Below are 18,022 nucleotides of genomic sequence, written 5' to 3'. Positions count from 1 at the left end.
ATTGATTTTAGTGTTTAAAAATAATGCATTAATATATTATTTCTTTTGACTATGGTTGTTGTTGTTTTTTTCATCTTTTTAAATTTTGTATCTCCTTAAAATTTGTACCTCAGGCATTCGCCTTGCTTTGGTCCCAGCCTGGATAACAAGCAAGATTTTGGTACTGGAAAACTACACAGCAATTCATGAAAAACCAACCAGCATATTATAATGAACACTAGTTCCAAATGGAATAAAGGTGTAAGAGTTTTAAAATTGTGTTAAAAAACACACATATAACATAAAATTTATCATCTTCATCATTTTTAAGTGTCTACTTGAAAAGTGTTGAGTATATTCACATTGTTTTGCAACAGATTTCCAGAGGTTTTGTCATCTTGCAAAACTGAACATCTTAACTCATTAAACAATGACTCCCCATTTCCTCCTTTTCCTGATACCTACCATTCTACTTTTTGTTTCTGTGAATTTGACTACTTCAGATACCTCATATAAGTGGACTCATACAGGATTTATCTTCCTATGATTGATTTATTTCACTCAGCATAATGTCTCAAGGTTCATCTATGTTGTAGCATGTGAAAGGATTTCCTTCCCTTTTAAGACTAAATAATATTCCATTATTATGTATATACCACATTTATTTATTTAGTTGTCAATAGACATTTGGGTTACTAACACTTCTTGGTTATTGTAAACTAGAGGCCTGGTGTATGAAATTTGTGCACAGGGGGGGGGGGGGTTCCTCAGCCCGGCCTGCACCCTCTCCAATCTGGGACTCCTCAGGGGATGTCCGACATCCTCTCGCAATCCAGGATGATTGGCTCCTAACCTCTCGTCTGCCTGCCTGATTGCCCCTAACCCTCTGCCTGCCTGATCACCCCCACCTTGCCCCCTGCTGGCCTGATCACCCCTAACCTCTCTGCCTACCTGCCTGATTGCCCCAACTGCCTCTGCCTGCCTGCCTGATTTCCCCTAACTGCCCTCCCCTGCTGGCCTGATCTTGCCCTCAACTGCCCTCCCCTAAAAGCCTGATTGCCCCTAACTGCCTCTGCCTCAGCCCCCACCATCATGGCTTTGTCCGGAAGGAAGTCAGACATCTGGAAGATGGTCCGTCAACCTGGTCTAATTAGCATATTACCCTTTTATTAGTATAGGTAGATTATATAGGATAGGATTGCTTAAATGGGGGGGGGGGGGGGAGCCTTTTTTAGCAGGAGGAGATGCTCTTGGCAGACAAAAACACATAATCCCTATATCTGGACTGTTAGCCAGCCATATGCACTATACTGCCAAACCAGTCATTAAAAAATCGAATCACTTTCTTACACCTTACACCAAACAGCTGTTGCCCTTAAAACCCCTCCTCAGCCCCCACCTTAGGTTCTGCCTTCACAGTTCACCCAGAGTAGGTTCTGATTGGTCAGTTTCTATGCCAGTCAGTGTCAAAAGCTCTGCCTCCTAGGCAGCCATTGGCTCCTCGCAGTTCACCCAGATTTGGTTCTGATGGCTTGGTTTCTATGCAGGTCAGCATCTCCGGGCCTATCTCCAGGCCTGATCATAGAGGCAGGGCTGATCAGCAGCTGTGCCAGGCTCCTGGTGAGCGGGCTGAACTGTTGACCTCTGGAAGAGAGAGGCTTGGCTGCTGGCGAGGCCCGGAGAAGCAGGGTCTGATCACCTTGCTTCTCTCTCTGGGCCTTGCCAGCAGCTGCTGCTGCTGCTGATTAGCCCTGCCTCTCTCTCTCTCTCTCTCTCTCTCTCTCTCTCTCTCTCTCTGAGAAGTCAGCAATTCAGCCCGCTCGCCTGCTGAGCGTGCAGCCTGGCATTCGGTCGAGACTTCGGTTATTTTGGATGTTACGACCCTGGCTCTTTATATATATAGATAATACTGCTATGAACACAGTGTGAAATTATCTCTTTAAGATTCTACTTTCAATTCTTTTGGATTTATCTTTAGAAGTGGGATTGCTGGATCATATGGTAGTTCTATTTTTAATTTTTTGAGCAACTGCCTATACTGTTTTCAGAGCAGTTTCATAATTTTACAATGCCACCAAAGGTTTACATGAGTTCCAATTTTTTCACATCCTCACTATTAGTTTTTATTTCTTCTTTTATTGATAACTAGAGGCCCAGTGCACGAATTTGTGCATGGGTGGGGTCTGGCCACCCACCCCCAATTGGGGGGAGGGGGCAATCAGGGGCGGAGCTGAGGGGAGTTATTAGTGTCAAAGATCTTTGCAGGGTGTATACACATTTGCTGTTGTCTTTTGGATGAGTTGAAGCTTCAAAGGTGCTTTAGTGTCAGGGACACTTACAGCTTCTGTTTCTAAGCCTCTCCCTAGACAGGTAATATGGTTTAGTTCCCTGCTGACAAACCCTCTAAAGAGAGGCCATGGTGTGATGTGACTGTCCTCTTTGGTAGTATGCAGTGGAGAGAGAATGAAGGAAGATGGTGGTTGTGCTGGGCACCTCTCCTGAGCAGTTTTCCTCCTGATCACTCGTCATTCAGGTTCCTGGTCTATGAAGGCTGAAGAGCGTTTACTTACTTAGAATCACTGAAGGTCACACTTCAGTGATTGGGGTGAGGGGCTGGCAAGGGGGAGGGGCCACAGTGTTTGGCTAGCCATCCTGTCCCCAATTAGGCTAGTTGGCCGCCGCAGTGTACATCATAGCCACCAGTCATTCTGGTCATTCTGGTTGTTCCACCATTTGGTCACTTGGCTTTTATATATATAGATAGCTATCCTAATGGGTGTCAGTGATATTATAGTTTTGATATACATTTATCTAATGTTAATAATGTTGAGCATCTTTTCATATGTATGTCATTTGGATATCATCTCTGAGAAAATGTGTATTTAAGTCCTTGGCCTATTTAAAATCACGTTATTTGCTTTTTGTTGTTGCTGAGTTGTAGGAGTTTTTTGTATATTCTGGGTATTAACCCCTTATCAGACACATGATTTACAAATATTTTCTTTCACTTTTTAAGTTCCCTTTTCATTTCCTTTGCTGTGTCCTTTGATGCACAGCAGTTTTTAAGTTTGAAATAGTCCTTTTTTCCTATTTTTGTTTTTTCTTCTGTGTTTTCAATTTTATATAAAAACTGTCATTGCTAAATCCAATGTTTAGAAGTTTGTTATTTATGTTTTCTTGGAATTTTATAGTTTTTGAGGTTTACTAGTATGTTTAAGTCTTTAATCCATTTTGAGTTAATTTTAAAAGTCCAACTTTATTCTTATGCTGCTGATTAGCCCTGCCTCTCTCTCTCTCTCATTAATTTTAATGCCCAACATCATTTGTTAAGAGACTGCCCTTTTTTATCAAATGATCTTGAAACATTTGTCAAAGGTCAGCTGAGTATATAATTGAGGGTTTATTTATAGGCTTTTTATTCTATTTCACTGTCTATATATCTGTCTTTATGCCAGTACCATACTATTTTGATTACCATAGCTTTGTATTTGTTTTGAAATCAGGAAGTGTGTGTCCTCCAAATTTGTTCTCTTTTTTTAGCTTGTTTTGGCTATTTGTAGTAATTGAGATTCCATGTAAATTTTAAAATGGATTTTCCTAGTTCTGCAAAAAATACCATTGGGATTTTGATAGGGATTGAATTGAATCTGCAGATCACTTGAGGTAATATTGATATTTTAATTATATTAAGTCTTCTATTCAGTGAACAGGGGATATCTTTCCATTTATGTGTTTATTCTTTAATTTCTTTCATCAATGTTTCATAGTTTTCAATTTATAAGTCTTTTACCTTCTTGGTTAGGTTTATACATAAATATTTCATTCTTTTTAATATTTTTGTAAATGCACTGTTTTTTTAATTTTCTTTGGGGATTGTTCATTGTTAGTGTACAAAACTCAACTGATTTTTTGTATATTTATTTTGTATTCTGAAAATTTGCTGAATTCATTTATTGGCATAACTAAGAGTTTTTAAAATTTAATATTTTGATGCAGGAGATGAGGAGAATAGGTCTATTGAACTCTGTACTGTTTCGAATACATGTGAAGGGTTACATCTGGTCATGCTGACAATTTAAGAAGTCTGGCAAACTAAACAATGTCCTGGAATGCCAGGACTTTTAGTATCTATAACAACAGGTGACAGGGGACATACCACTAGATGGATGTTTAACAGAAGCAAGTTCTACTTAAGAAATTTTCTCTTATAAGAATTGTCAAAAATGCAATGACCTGAATGGAAAAACTAGCAATTGTCTCATGCCCATGAGCTTTCAGACAGAGGTTATAAAATCATATAATGTTAGGATATCATCAAGCTATTGAATTATTTTTATTAATAATTTGTCAATAATGCTATATCCTATATAATAAAGAGGTAATATGCAAATTAACCTCACACTCTCACAAGATGGCTGCCTATGACCAGGCTAGCAGGGGGGTTAGTGAGGGATGACCAAATGACTGAACAGCAGGCTGTGTGGGGTGACCAGGCCGGTGGGGGGGCCATGAGGGGCAACCAGGCCGGTGGGGGGTGTGTGAAGGGCAATCAGGCTGGCGGGCGGGGCACTTGGGGGTGACCAGGCCAGCAGAGAGGGAAGTTGGGAGTGACCAGGCCAGCAGGGGAGGGCAGTTAGGGGCGACCAGGCCGATGGGGGGTATGCAGTTGGGGGCAACCAGGATGTCAGGGGGGGCAATTGGGGGTGATAAGCTGGCAGGGGGCACAGTGAGGGGTGACTAGGTCAATGGGGGGGGGACAGTTGGGAGCGACCAGGCCAGCAGGGGGTGCAGTAAGGGGTGACCAGGCCGGCATGCAGAGACATTGAGGGGTGATCAGGCTGGCAGGGGAGGGGGCAGTTAGGGGCAACCAGGAAGGCAGGCAGGTGAGCGATTAGGAGCCAGCGGTCCAAGATTGTGAGAGGGATGTCCGACTGCCGGTTTAGGCCTGATCCCCAGGATGGATCAGGCCTAAACCAATGGTCAGATATCCCCCGAAAGGTCCCGGATTGGGGAGGGTGCAGGCTGGGCTGAGGGGAAACCCCCACCTCTGTGCACAAATTTCATGCACCGGGCCTCTAGTATATAAATATATCAGTAAAATTTAATTCGATATATCTGTTTTATTTTAGGATATATCAGATAAATCCATGTTTACTTTTGGGTGTCAGAATAATTCTCTAAGAGGTCATTTCTGCAGTAAATATATATATGTACATGAAATAGAATATTAAGAAAATAGTGATATGCAAATTAGGCTTAAATAAGAAAATGGTGGTTCCTAATCTCTTACTAGCCAAAGTCTTAAGTTTTATTTATTCTTTAGACTAAGTTTTTAAAATGAGATTTTATTTATTTCAGTATTACACTAATTTTCAATCAGCTTTTAAATTATCAATTGAAATTTATTTAATCAAATAAATTATTTAGAGAATAATCTTGTTTTCGAAATAGCAAAACCACGTGTATAAAAGTAAAGGCAAGGAAAAATTTAACCTATGTGGCAATTGCCATGTGATGTCACTATGACAGCAGGCTATTAATTTATCACAGTCACAATTTGGAATTATTTGGCTTTTAAAGTACAGATGTTCACTTCTGTGTGGCAAATGAGTAATGATAGAGTGTGAATTTCTGAGCCACTACATTTTTTATTCATCTTTCACTATTTCTGATTAAAGAATATAAGTTATGGCTCAGTGATTCTGCCTGAAATAATCACATAAATACTCTTCCCATCAACTCTGTCCTCTGTTCCCTGGCACCATGGCAACCATATTGCATTTACAGTGGGTGATTTTAAGTATGTGCTAATGAGGGGAACATGGGAATAAAGGAGAAAATCTTCTCCGTGCAGCCTTGGCAGATATGTAGAGTCCATGCCCAATCAACTTATATGCAGTGTAGGGAAATACCACATCAAGGGCCAAGTTTGTATTAGAAATTTAACAGATCTAGAGAAAAAAAAATCATCTATCGGATACTGTTCTGTAAAAGAACAGCATCTGCTTTGTTGATGTTTACACATGTCAGTGGTGGACCCCAGTTACCAGATCTTATTTGAGGTGCCTTTTCTCCCCATTTCTTTCCCATTTCCCATTGAGTTACAAGCTTCTGGCAATCTTTTGTGGTACTGAGAGTGGCTCCCCTGACCAAAACGTCTTCATTGTCTCTTGTGACCCTCTTGAGTCTTAACACAGTGTGGTACAGTAGCATCCTGCTGTGCAATAACTTATTTAGATGTGGGGAACCTACTCCCTTGAGAAGATTTCCTCTCCACTCCCACATTTCTCCTAATTGCAGATCTTTGCGGACCTCACCAGACTCCTGGACTACAGTTACATTGAGGAGTCTGAAGCCTTTGGTACCTGCTGAGGACCAATAACTCTACCATGTTCTGACACCACTGTATTTTTTTGGGGAAGGAGTGCTTTTGTATTCCAGGTGTTGAACTGCAATTCTCTATGGCATACAAGTCAGGAATAGCAAAATAAGACCATTATCATAACAAAATTATAAGCTGATTCAAAGACATAGTATCTTTTCAGGCAAAAAGAATCTTTAATCTCCTACCTCTTTTCTCCACAAAGATAATAAATACTTTTAAATAATAGTGGTATGAAGCAATAGTTAGCAATTGTTTGCCTTGGTTATGTATTCTTTCATTTAAAAAGTAAAAGCAAATTTTCAAACATTATACTTTGGCTAGTCTCAGTAGTAGTAGTTTAAAATGCTTTCCATTAATAGCCATGAAATTTGCTAATTTTTACTGATATGAATATGTCTAGCTACAGCCATCAAAACCACTGTTGCTATAAGTTAATACTGAATGACAAATTTATACAAGTTGCTAATATCACAGCATGAAGACACACAAAATTTTTACATACCTGTGTGAAAAAAAAATATGAGCAAGTGCGTGGACTTTTTGTGGGTGCTTACTAGGAGTTAAGTACCATGCTGTGTATTCTTTTTATTTTTTTCAACTTGGTATTTTTTAAAAATTATATTATAATTGAAAGTATTACAAATGTCCTTGTTTTTCCCCATTGACCCCCTCCTTTAAAATGTACCATATGCTGGATTGGCCTGATAACTCCTCAATATTAGATTAAGTCTAGACATTTCTAATGTAGAATACTATATTACTGGTGTGTATTTCTTATTGTATCACATCAGGAAGTGTACAGTGTCAGATTGTCATACTACTAGCGATGCTAAGATTGGTAATTGTGGTTAAATGGAAGAAAATACAATTTATAAATTTCTAATGACTCATTTTGTACTGTGTAATCATATCAAGTAAAGGCATTTCTAAAAGAATGATAAATATAGAATATATTATTTGGTTTCCTGATTTCATTGAGAAGCACATAAATTTAGAATTAATTCATATTTTTAATATGAATATTAGCTATTATAGATTTACTACATTAAACTAATTTCTTTTTAATGAATAAGTTATACTAAAATCATAGAAAGGTGACTTCCAATGAAAAAGATAAAGAATATGTATACTTAAGATAAATTTGCTTACAAAATTACATTTTTAATGATAAAGTAAAATTTCCAATTATTCTGCTTATAAGCATGAATAGGAAAGTGTGCTTATCATTTATAGTTAGTCTCAAAAAATGAATATTTATAGAATTTCATGTATCACCATTTTAAATGAGCCTGAATCACCAACCATCCTCATTATTTGATAACCAGGAAGAAATGACTGCTAAAAAGCTTTTAATGAATAATCAAAACTGGCTTTGAAAGCAACATAATATTCTAGAGGTTCTGATAAGTTTCATGGAAATTTGTATGAGTAATAGACTAACAAATTTAAATACTGTTACCTACTTCTATTTGCAAAACTACCTCTTCCTTGCTCTTAGCCAGAAATACAAGCATTTGCAACTAAATAAAGCACTCTACTGAAATGCAATAGGGATAGGAGAAGTGATTGTATATTATGAACCACTTTCTGAGTCATGATTTGAAAAAAAATTTTTCTCAGTTCTTTCTTCTGTAGTTAATATAAAAATATTAATTACTTGTCTATCTCTGAGGCATATATAAAAATGACTCTGTGTCTTTTTCATTTGTGTTTACACAGTGAAGAAAATATACTGAAATATTTATTTATTTTATCCATTCATTTATTCCACAACTACTTACCTAATAGCTGCCAAGTGCTGTGTTATAGTTGAATGGGCATGAAGAATACACCACTACCTAGGGAGCTGACATTGACATGAGACAACTGATAAGCAGATATTTATATAATTAGGGGCCCAGTGCACAAAATTCATGCACTGGGGGGGGGGTCCCCTCAGCCCTGCCTGCCCCCTCTCACATACTGGGAGCCCTCAGGGGATGTCCTACTGCAGTCTGGCCTCCCTTTGTGGGAGATGACCAGGCTGATCAGGGAAAGGCACCAGCCCCATCACCCCACTGCTACAGCCAATGCCATGAAAAAATGACAACTTTCTTTAGGCATTTTCAAGATGTGCCTTTTATAGGATATGACCTTCCTTCCTTCCTTCCTTCCTTCCTTCCTTCCTTCCCTTCCTTCCCTTCCTTCCCTTCCTTCCCTTCCCTTCCCTTCCCTTCCCTTCCCTTCCCTTCCCTTCCCTTCCCTTCCCTTCCCTCCCTTCCCTCCCTCCCTCCCTCCCTCCCTCCCTCCCTCCCTCCCTCCTTTCTTTCTTTCTTTCTTTCTTTCTTTCTTTCTTTCTTTCTTTCTTTCTTTCTTTCTTTCTTTCTTTCTTTCTTTCTTTCTTTCTTTCTTTCTTTCTTTCTTTCTTCTTTCTCCTCACCTGAGGATATGTTTCCATTGATTTTTAGAGAGCATGGAAGAGAGAGGGAAAGATAGAGAAAAACATCCAAATGAGAGGAACACTTTGATTGGTTGCCTCCTGCATGAGCCCTGACCTGGGCCCCAGCCAGGGAGGAGCCTGCAACTTAGGTACATGCCCTTGATCAGAATCTAACCCAGACCCTGTGGTTGGCAAACCTAGGCATTATCCACTGAGCCAAACTGCCTAAGGCAGGATATGACATTTCTTAGCCCTCCAGCAGCGGACCTTCGTTTTTTTTCTCCAGGTGTGTGGTGGAAGAACCCTAGATCACCTTTTTGGATTCTTATACCCAAGTTACTAAGAATATTACCAGTGGCATACAGGGAGCTTAGCCAATGAGCGGTCAGAAAAGGTGTTTCCTCTGTAGTTCACACCTATCTCCTCTGATCTCCAGTTCCACCCCTGCCAAGGCCTAAAGCCTTGGGGAGTGGGCAGGAGCCCCCCCAGTTCCCTCCAATCGCTAGCTCTGGCCCTGCCAAGGCCTAAAGCCTCCAGCCCTGGGCAGGGGACCCCCAGCTGGCTCCAATTGCCTGGATCCACCCCTGGCCAAGGCCGGAAGCCTCTGGCCAAGTTCGGGCCCTGGCCAGGGACCCCCAGCTCGCTCCAATCGCCCGGCTCAGCCCTGGGCAGGGACCCCAAGCTGGCTCGATCGCCCAGCTCCGCCCCCGGCCAAGGCCGCAAGCCTCTGCCTGAGGCTCGGGCCCTGGGCAGGGACCCCCAGCTGGCTCAATTGCCCGGCTCCGCCCCTGGCCAAGGCCGCAAGCCTCTGGCCAAGGCTTGCGCCCTGGGCAGGGACCCCCAGCTGGCTCCAATGGACAGACTCCCAGCCAAGGCCAGTAAGGGCAGGCGGAAAGCTTGGCTTCCTCCATTGCTGGGGAAACCCAAGCCTCCCTCCTGCTCTCCATGGCCACAGCCATCTTGGTTGGGTTTATTTGCATATTAGCTCCTGATTGGCTGGTGGGCATGGCTGGTGGGCTTGGCTTGTTGGTATAGCAGGGGTATGGTCAATTTGCATATTACTCTTTTATTAGGTAGGATAAAACCTTAAATAGCTACAGTTACATTAAAAATAAAGTTGGGATGATTGAAAATGAAGGGGCATTTTTTACTGGGTGATCAGGGAAGACTTCTCTGCCAGTGACATTTTAGCAGAGGCTCATGAAGTGAGGGAGTAAACCATGAATTGATTTGGGGGGAGAGCCCTTAAGGCAGATGGGAGAGCAAGTCAAAAAGCTTTGAAGGAGGAGGGATGGTGCATTCACAGAAAAGCAAGGAGGCCAGGGTTCTAGTGCAGAATGACCAAAGGTAGAACAAGGAGATATGTGATCAGGGCAGCTTAATCAAGAGCTGGGATTTTAACCAGAGTGTAAAGGAAAAACTTTAGCAATATTGCTCAACCAGATATAATTTTGCCCCCAGGGGACATGTGACAATATCTGGAGAAATTTTCAGGCTTGCTATCGTCATTAGTCAGTAGAAGCCAGGGATGCTATCAAATATCCCACAATGCACAGGACAACCCCCAGCAACAAAGAACCATCTAGTCTAGATGGCAATAGTGTGAGGCAGAGAAATCCTGAGGAGCAGAGGGCAAGAGGTCGCTCACGTCGCTCTAGGAAGTGGAGGTGCCCGTGGAACTAAATGACAGCAGGGTGGCTGGTTAAGAGGTTATTGCCGGATAACAGTTTGGACCACAGGGAATAAGAGGCAAAGGAGAAAGCAACCAGACAATTTTTTAAACACATGATCAACCAATTACAAATCAAAGAAATGGAAACCTTAATAATGAGATAGCATTTTTCATTGATAATATTCAGAGGTAAGGGTTCTTTTGTTCCAGGCTGTTCCCTGCAGTGTGGCTTTCCAGAAGTCAACCTCCACCTATTCCTTCAAAGTTCTATGGAACAATGGGTATGGTCCAATGTTAGGGCAACCAGTCCTGATCAAGCCCAGGAACTGGACCTCAGCCCTACATACTAAGGCAGGAGAAGGTTCTTGCCAGCCATGGAGGCTGGTGTGGCCAATCCTGCCACCACCTTGCTCTGATAGCTACCTGTAAGCAAGACTTCACTCCAGACATCTGACTATGGCAGGAAGAGGCAGGAGAGGTCTGGAGCTAAGGTTCTAACATATCCTATTGCTACTATGTCCTGGCCCCTGATCCACCGGAGAAGGGGTTGCTGCTTCCCCTGATCATGGGCTTAAAAGCCACATAGTCCTTGGATCTGGGTGTCTCTCACTGAGTTGATATTCTTTCTTGCCAGACTGTTGTACACTGGCCCATATTGCAATGAGGCCAAAGTGGGTAGGGGGTGTGGAAGAATCCTATAGTTGCTATTCTGTATTGGCAAGTTTTTCCTGTGAAAGCTTAACCAGCAGATGCAGATATATGTGCTAAGAGAATATTTTGCTTCATTTGTGTCCAAATACTGACACATTAGTGAGTACTTACAAATAAATCTTAGTGGGTATATGAGGACATAAGCACTCCCATACGTGCCTGACTATACATACTAGGACCTTTCTTGGGTGAAATCTGATAATAGTTTCCAAAATCTAAATCATGGAAATGCTTCAATCTAGCAATTCAACTTACAAAAAAATAATTAGACAAATATGAAAAGCTGTGTATATATAATCATTAAAATACTATCGGTATAGTGAAAATTCTCCAAAAGACCTTATGAAGCCTAATGAATAAGGAACTGTGTTAATAGCCAATAATATATCAACAAAACAGAATTTCATTGTGTGTGATATGTTTATGTATGTAAATGATATATATAGCAGTATGGATGGTGTGATTTCTTTTTATATTTGTAGTCATAAATGTATACATATGTGCATTACATAATCTTCAAAACATTTGTTAATAATGATTTTCTCTAAGTGGTAGAAGTAAGGGGGTTTTCATTTTCTAAATTATAATCTTTTATAACTAGTTTGAATTTCTTATAATAATCATACTTTAATAAAAGACAATGCATATTAAATACAAAAAAGGTTTTGTAGAGAGAACTAAATATAATTACAATAATAGAAAAAGAAACCAACAACAATAACAGCCCACTCAGGTACCACTTACTGAACAATCCTATATAATAAAAGCCTAGGTGGCTTCACACCCTCGCATGACATCAACACAAGATGGCTGCCACAAGATGGCCACCCTCACATCATCACAAGATGGCCACCACAAGATGGCTGGCAGGGTAGGGCAGTTGGGGTCGACCAGGCTGGCAGGGGAGGGCATTTGGGGGTGATCACGCCAACAGGGGAGCAGTTAGGTATCAATCAGACCAGCAGGGGAGTTGTTAGGGGGCGATCAGGCTGGCAGGCAGAAGCAGTTAGGGGCAATCAGGTAGGCAGGCAGGTGAGCGGTTAGGAGCCAGCAGTCCCGGATTCTGAGAGGGATGTCCAACTGCCCTGTGGGATCGGACTGGGCCTAAACGGGCAGTTGACATCCCCCAAGGGGTCCTAGATTGGCGAGGGTGCATGCTGGGCCGAGGGACACCCCCCACCCAATGCACAAATTTCGTGGACCAGGCCTCTAGCTACTACATAACAGGAATAGTGCTAAATACTTTCTATATAATATTTCATTTAATATTTACCAAATTCTCCCAGATAATTATTATTTTTCAGACTTTACCATTAAAAGAATTAAAGTTTAAGAGTTTAGATAATTTGTTCAAGATTACTCAGGCTAATTAATGCCAGGGCATGGAGATACTAAACACCATAAAATACCACAACCAGCTATTTAAGAATGGTTCAATGAAACAGCTTCATTATGACTAGATGAATAGAAAACTTAGAGCCAGAAGAACCCTAGAGGCAAATATGTCTAATTAAAAAAACAGTGGCATTGTCAATGTCCTCCAGCCAAACACACTCTTACTGTGGTGCAGTGAGGACGAACCCACCCAGGGCGAACCATGGGGCAGCTCAGTGAAGGACCGTGAGAAAGACTTATTTTAGGATCTGGGTTTTGCGTTAGGTGATTTGGGGGAAGGTATTATTTATTTATTTTTATTTTATTTTATTGATTAAGGTATTACATATGTGTCCTTTCCAATGGTCTTTCCGTAAACTTAAGACAAACTCAAGCTCCTCAAAATGGCCTGCATGATCTAGCCCTGCCCGTTTCCACTGACTCAATTTTTAATCTTTTAATTTAAAAAAATATATTTTTATTGATTTCAGAGAGAAAGGGAGAGGGAGAGATAGAAACATCAATGATGAGAGAGAGTCATTGATCGGCTGCCTCCTGCATGCCCCCCACTGGGGATCGAGCCTGAAGCCTGGGCATATGCCCTTGACCAGAATCGAACCCAGGACCCTTTAGTCTGCAGGCTGAGCCAAACCAGCTAGGGCTTGGCTTATCTTTTGATTGTTGTTAATATGTATCTCTCCCCTTAGTCACTTTCAAACCCCATATTGTATCTTTTTTTTCATAGCATCATTCACTCTCTGATAGTAAATAATTTGTTTATCTGGCTATTTTCACCCTTCTCACTAGACTGTAAAGTGCAGGGGGTCAAGAACAGTACCCAGAACAGTCGCTGATGCACTTTTGGTACTTACTAATAATATTCTAACTAAACCAGATATTTTCCATATTTAAGGTTTTTGTTCTGATTATACTATTTTTCTTGTGCAAAGGTACAAAATGTACTTTACTCAGTTTGTTTCGAAAACTTTCTCCATTTTGTTGATGTTATTTAGAGTTGGTCAGTGTTTCCAAATCCAAAAGCAAAATTTTAAATAATCCTAAATGTAATATAAACTCATGCAATTTACCACTTGTTCTCAATGTGGTCATATTATTAAACTATATAGGTCCTATGTATAGCTGTTTGTCAAATCTTACATATACAAAGAAGCATCAATCACGCCACACTTTAATTAATGCATAAAAAGCTGAAAAAAAACAAGGGAAACTTTTAGATGCCAAGTTAAAGCAATAAGTATGTAAGCAATAAATTAAATAAATTCATATTAACATATAAAACAGAATACTTTTACTTGCTATCAATTTCTCAATCTACTTGTTATTAGAGGAGATCCCATGAATGGGATTGCTCTGCATCATTATGGTGAGTGCAGTCTTTATTCCTCTCTTACGGACAGTTGAAACAATAACACATTTAAAAACATGTAGAATGTTCAGGAAGCCTGATAGCAGGTTTACAGTGCCAACCAACCTCCTTGCCCTCCTCACCCCATCAAACCCCTGCAGGTGACGGGAACAAGGGGGAAAATCCTAGGTATAAAAGTGGCAAGGGTTATTAATGCTGAAACTATTAATTTCTGACAGTGCAAAGTCTGAAGCAACTCCATCAGACAGGATGCAATTTATAAGAAATTCTAGAACACCTTGGGGACGAACTCCCTCCCACTCCTCTTCCCAAGCGGGCAGTTTGTTGATAGAGAAAGTGAAGGCGGTTCTGACAGCTCACCAATCTCCTTGGATGTAGAGGGACAGAGACAGGTATGGATGAAGACTATTTTTCACCAAAGTCAAGCATGGTTTTCCTCTCTTCACCACATCCAAAAACAACAAAAAGTTATTTTTTTTAAAATAGAACAGAAACAAACTCAGGATTAGTATGGTTTTTCAGTCAACTCTCTTTACTTTGTATCTGATAAGTAATAATTTGATATTACCTGCACTATTTTCTTTAGAGTGAGGCTTCTCTCCTTACTGGTGACATATTTTGAATTTCTAGCAGAGATGTGAGACCTTCTCCAAACTCCTCGCCCCCGCCCAGTTTTAGGAGGGGCAGAGAAAAAGGTGCTCCTCTATGGAGAGTATCCTGGTTGTGGTCCTATCACTGCTTCTCCCTCTGCAAGTACACAGCTTCCCTCTGTATACTAGTACAAGGTGATTGATTTGAAATTCAACTTGTTCTTTCTCATCTTGAGCAGAGAGAGGCTAGCTTTATCTATTTTCTAGCAGAGCTCTTACAAAATGACAAGCATGAAAAATAGTGATCACAATGTAAACCAGAAAACCTAGGAGTATGCTATGCTTTTACTCCATGCCCTTGTCAAAACTTGCATAAATTGATCAAGAGGGAACAGAACAGTCTGGCATTGCTGATTCATGTTGTTCAAACAGCAATTCACTAGATCCATTTGTGCGTTATCACCTAGAAGGATGCATTATCACCTAGAAATTGGCCTGCCTAGAGTCCATGCCCCATTAGTTTACTAAAGTAGGGTACTTTGGCAAAGTGCATCCTGGGATTGAAGAGAATTAATGGATACTTAGTAGAGTCACTCCCTGAACAATCTAGGGTCATGAAAGGAAAATGTCAACTCTCCATTGTTTACCAGAAAGGTCTGTTAATAGTGGAAAAGACTCACTCCCATGAGGGGGATCTGTCCCTATTTTGAGGGGGAAGTCTGAAGGCCAAGCAAGCCTAAGGAAGAGAGGGCCTGACGCACTGAAGGCAATTTGCAGATATCAACCAGGAGTCAAAAGATGGATGCCTGGTGGTGTGCAGCACAAATAACCACTCTAACAGAAAGTAACAACCATTAGGACATTTCTCTAATTCAATTCCTCCATCCTATGTGAAAGCAGGGTACCTGAAACACAACCTGACAAGGAAGGAGTTTAATTCACCCACAAGGCGGATGGAAAACAAAGATGAAAACATACAGCTGCATTGTATACATGAAGGAAACAAGCTGGGCAGAGTTAGAACTGATTACTGGGCCAGCACTTTGAACACATATAAAGGAAATGTAAAAAAAAAAATGGCTAAAATGTCCTGACTCTTTTCATACCTTCAGGCTATTTGGGTGACTGAAAGGATAATGGAAATATTATTAATCAGGCCCTGAGTTTAATGCTAACAATTTTTTTAAATTTTTCAAGAACATATTTTTAATATGTCCTAAAAAGGCACTTACTGGCATAGTAAATTTAATAACAATTTAAAAGTATGAACACACTAGTGTGTCACCTTTGGACTCAACTATTAATGATCAGTATCACGTTATTATAAGATGATATAGTGCTGTAGAGATGGAACAAATTTCCTTTTGTGTCAAAATGTCACTGAAAACTGTGTTTATTAGTGAGCTTGTGCAGTATCATATATTTTTAGAAAGAAAATAGCACTATGAAACTGAGTACATCTGAGAAAAATAGCAATATCATTTTCCAGACAGATGGAAACATATCTTTATAACAATTGTTCCAAAGTGATAAATAATTTGCCTCTTTCCTATACACACGCTCTTCTACTTTTACAAGCATCAAATAATATTTAATATATTCAGTAGCACACCTGTTGCAAAGTGTTTTATTATTATTTTTTAAACATTGGCAAACTCTGGTTTATTATTGCTGGTAAAGTTTTATTTTAATTAAATTTATTGGGGTGACATTGGTTAATTGGATCATATAGGTTTCGGGTGTAGATTACTATGATATAAATCTGTATATTGCACTGTGTACTCACCACCATATATTAGGCTCCAACCCCTGAACCCCATTCACTCTGGCAGCTACCACACTGCTGTTTGTGTCCACAGTTTCAGATTCCACATATGAGTGAAATCATATGGTTCTTAGCTTTTTTTTTACTGGCTTATTTAACTTAGTATAGTATTCTCATGGTCCATCCATGTTGTCCCAAATGGCAGTGTTTCGTCTTTTCTTAATTCCATTGTGTATATGGAATACTACTCACATCCTCTTTATCCAGTCCTCTATTGCAGGGCATTTTGATTGTCTCCATGTCTTGGCCACCATGAATAATGCTGCAATGAACATAGGGCTGCATATATCTTTGCGAATACATGATTTTGAGGGTTTTTTTTGGGTACACTAGTATTTCCAGGAAAGGAATTGCTGGTTGTATAGTAGCTCTATTTTTAATTTTTGAGGAGTTGCCAGACTGTTTTCCATAGTGGCTGTAACAATCTACATTCCCACCAGCAGTGGATGAGGGATCCCCTTTTCCCCCACAACCTCTCCTACACTTGTTATTGCTTCTCTTGTTGATAATGGTCACTCTAACAGGTGAGAGGTGGTATCTCATTGTAGCTTTGATTCGCATGTTCCTAATTGCTAGTGAGGTTGAACATCTTTTCATATATCTGTTGGCTGTTTGTATGTCTTCTTGGAAGAGGGGTCTGTTCAGGTTCTCTGCCCGTTTTTTAATTGGGTTGTTTGTTTGGTGTCGAGTTTTAGGAGTTCTTTATATATTTTGGATATTAAACCTTTGTAGGACCTATTGTTTGAAAATACCATCTCCCATTCAGTTGGCTGCCTCTTTGTTTTCTTGTCAGTTTCTTTTTCTGTGCAGAAGTGTTTTTTTAGTTTGATGTGATCCTATTCATTTATTTTAGCCTTTACTTCCCTTGCCTTTGGAGTCAAGTTCATAAAATGTTCTCTATGACCAAGGTCCGTAAGTTTAGTACCTATGTTTTCTTTTATGTAATTTATTATTTCAGATCTTATATTTAGGCCTTTGGTCCATTTTGTACATGGGAACCACCTGTAATCTACAATCTTTTGTATGTGGCTTTCTCATTTTCCAGCACCACTTATTAAAGAGGCTTTCTTTGCTACATTGTGTGTTTCTGGCTCCTTTGTAGAAAATTAACCCGTATAGGTGTGGTTTTATATCTGGGCTCTCAATTCTGTTATATTGATCTGTGTGACTGTTTTTCTGCCAATACCATTCTGTTTTGATTATTATAACTCTGTTGCAGAATTTGAAGTCAGGTAGTGTGATACCTCTTGCTTCATTCTTTTTCCTCAGGATTGCTTTGGCTATTCAGGGTCTTTTGTGGTTCCATACAAACTGGTAATTTTTTTGTTCTATTTCTTTAAAAAATGACATTGGGATTTTGATGGAGATTTCATTAAATCTATATGTTGTTTTGGGTAGTATGGCTCTCTGTTTCCTTCTCTCTCTCTTCTTCGAGTATGCTTATTATTCTTATATTGCTTTTTCTGATTGAGTCAGATAATTCTCACACTAAATGCTAACATTTTAACATTGCTCCTTAACTTGGATTTATCCTTTTATGATCTTCCCTGATACTTTTAAGACAAATAGCAGTGCTAGGTAACCCTACTCCCATTCAAAGAAGAATAAAAGGAAAAGACAAAGCAAGGGACAAACAAAGGAAGAAATGAAGGAAATTAAGAACATGGTACCTATGCAAAA

The sequence above is a fragment of the Cnephaeus nilssonii genome (assembly GCF_951640355.1).
Source record: "Cnephaeus nilssonii genome assembly, chromosome: 1".
NCBI lineage: Eukaryota > Metazoa > Chordata > Mammalia > Chiroptera > Vespertilionidae > Cnephaeus > Cnephaeus nilssonii.
This window is presented reverse-complemented; position numbering follows the sequence as displayed.